Below are 2,500 nucleotides of genomic sequence, written 5' to 3'. Positions count from 1 at the left end.
GCAGCCGCCCTTATCCTGCGCGACTTACAGTCGTAAACAAAAATACATTTCAAGGATCACAGTACAAGTAATAATACGGTCGAGCAAGATAAATACAATGACTTTGGTTCTAGCAAGTACAAGTACGATTCAAGAAAAATACGATTTTCCCTTGCACTCAAAAATGTGTTACAGTGGCATCTTGGACTTGGTGTCCTTGTTTTCAGAACATTTTGGGGAACGTACTTCAGAAACCATAAAGCTTCTCTCTTTTTTTCAACACTAAATTTTGTATTTAGTTTAATTTCTTGAAATAAAAAACGTTAAGCATTTTCTGATTATTATCTATTTCGCTTAGTGTTTTCAAAGAGATACATGTATAACAACGTGTTATTCTATTACTTGACGGACCTTATACAATACTTCTTGAATGTTTTGTTGAAAAATATTGCTGCGGGACACAAGGTAAAAAATAACTAGCCATTGATAGGTTGCATTTCTGAAACTGCAGCTCGGCACCGTTGGTTGTGCTTGGCAGAAAAGGGCATAGCTGGAATAGGCTAGTGAGTCGGGGGTATAGCTCAGTGGTAGAGCATTTGACTGCAGATCAAGAGGTCCCCGGTTCAAATCCGAATGCCCCCTTTTTTTCTAAATTAAAATACAAAATGCACGTTAACATTTTTTATTTCAGCTAGAAGCAAAAATTAGTGTTTCAAAGACAGCAACAAGCTACAGACAGGGTTTGAAGACATGATCCTCAAGTTACGAGACCAAACACCTTACCACTTGGCCACCGCACCCTTTACAAGTGGAGAAATTAGAAGCTTGGCCTCTCTTGAGAAGTCCGCATGGGAAGGCAATCTGGCTGGCCAGTTTAATATAAAAAAGAGTTCCTGTTTGTGCTCAAACCACAAACCTTTCGGTTAACAGTGAACGCCAAGGATGGCAACATAGTCACGGAAAATATTTAAAAAGACAACAGTGGTCTCCAAATGTATTTAAAGTACAAACATAAAATAGGTTGCCAGAAATATATTATCAATAGAAATTAGTAAATACTATTTTGCAAATAGTATTTTTTTTTTTAATACTTGACACCATCTACCGGCAGTAGCATACACCAATTTTTTATTTATTTTTTCATAAGAATTAACTGAAAGATTCAGTATTGCCTCAATTACCAAGCCTGTCAGTAACTGCAGTTTGCATAAATTAAATATTGCATAAATTAAATATTACCAGTATTGCGGAAAAAGTAGATCCGAACACACACACAAGTAGGGCTTGAAGTTTTCAGGTTTTATTTTTAATCACGAGAAGTCCCTTTAAACAAATTGAGCTGATTCTGTTTCATATTTAAACTCAGAAAAAGCTTTTAATTACAAAACAATCTTTGTTTTTACCTTCATATCTTGCCTGAGCCTAATTCTGGTCCCCTTAATTTTATTTCAAACAGAGCTGACAAATTACGTAATTTGTTCATTCCCGATCCTACTTTTAACTCGCATTTCATTTTTGCAGTCCCCTAATTTAACGCTGTGTTTTTGTTTATTTATTTATTTATTATTATTATTATTATTATTATTATTATTATTATTATTTATGTATTTATGTATTTATGTATTTATGTATTTATGTATTTATTTATTTCTTAGCAGCCGCCCTTATCCTGCGCGACTTACAGTCGTAAACAAAAATACATTTCAAGGATCACAGTACAAGTAATAATACGGTCGAGCAAGATAAATACAATGACTTTGGTTCTAGCAAGTACAAGTACGATTCAAGAAAAATACGATTTTCCCTTGCACTCAAAAATGTGTTACAGTGGCATCTTGGACTTGGTGTCCTTGTTTTCAGAACATTTTGGGGAACGTACTTCAGAAACCATAAAGCTTCTCTCTTTTTTTCAACACTAAATTTTGTATTTAGTTTAATTTCTTGAAATAAAAAACGTTAAGCATTTTCTGATTATTATCTATTTCGCTTAGTGTTTTCAAAGAGATACATGTATAACAACGTGTTATTCTATTACTTGACGGACCTTATACAATACTTCTTGAATGTTTTGTTGAAAAATATTGCTGCGGGACACAAGGTAAAAAATAACTAGCCATTGATAGGTTGCATTTCTGAAACTGCAGCTCGGCACCGTTGGTTGTGCTTGGCGGAAAAGGGCATAGCTGGAATGGGCTAGTGAGACGGGGGTATAGCTCAGTGGTAGAGCATTTGACTGCAGATCAAGAGGTCCCCGGTTCAAATCCGAGTGCCCCCTTTTTTTCTAAATTAAAATACAAAATGCACGTTAACATTTTTTATTTCAGCTAGAAGCAAAAATTAGTGTTTCAAAGACAGCAACAAGCTACAGACAGGGTTTGGAGACGTGATCCTCAAGTTACGAGACCAAACACCTTACCACTTGGCCACCGCACCCTTTACAACTGGAGAAATTAGAAGCTTGGCCTCTCTTGAGAAGGCCGCCTGGGAAGGCAATCTGGCTGGCCAGTTTAATATAAAAAAG

The 2,500-nt window shown here is 35.7% G+C and overlaps 2 non-coding genes across 2 annotated transcripts; both read left to right on the top strand.

Annotated features, from left to right (window-relative positions):
- The first annotated feature begins 549 nt into the window (after nt 1–549).
- Nucleotides 550–621, top strand: trnac-gca (transfer RNA cysteine (anticodon GCA)). The gene has a single exon. It is a non-coding gene; the product is annotated as a tRNA-Cys (tRNA).
- A 1,561-nt stretch (nt 622–2,182) lies between these two features.
- On the top strand, nt 2,183–2,254 carry trnac-gca (transfer RNA cysteine (anticodon GCA)). Its single transcript has one exon. It is a non-coding gene; the product is annotated as a tRNA-Cys (tRNA).
- The last annotated feature ends 246 nt before the right edge of the window (nt 2,255–2,500 follow it).

This window comes from Acipenser ruthenus, chromosome 23 (assembly GCF_902713425.1).
Source record: "Acipenser ruthenus chromosome 23, fAciRut3.2 maternal haplotype, whole genome shotgun sequence".
In the NCBI taxonomy this organism is placed as follows: domain Eukaryota; kingdom Metazoa; phylum Chordata; class Actinopteri; order Acipenseriformes; family Acipenseridae; genus Acipenser; species Acipenser ruthenus.
Note: the sequence above shows the minus strand (reverse complement) of the source record. Positions and strands in the feature narration are given on the sequence as shown.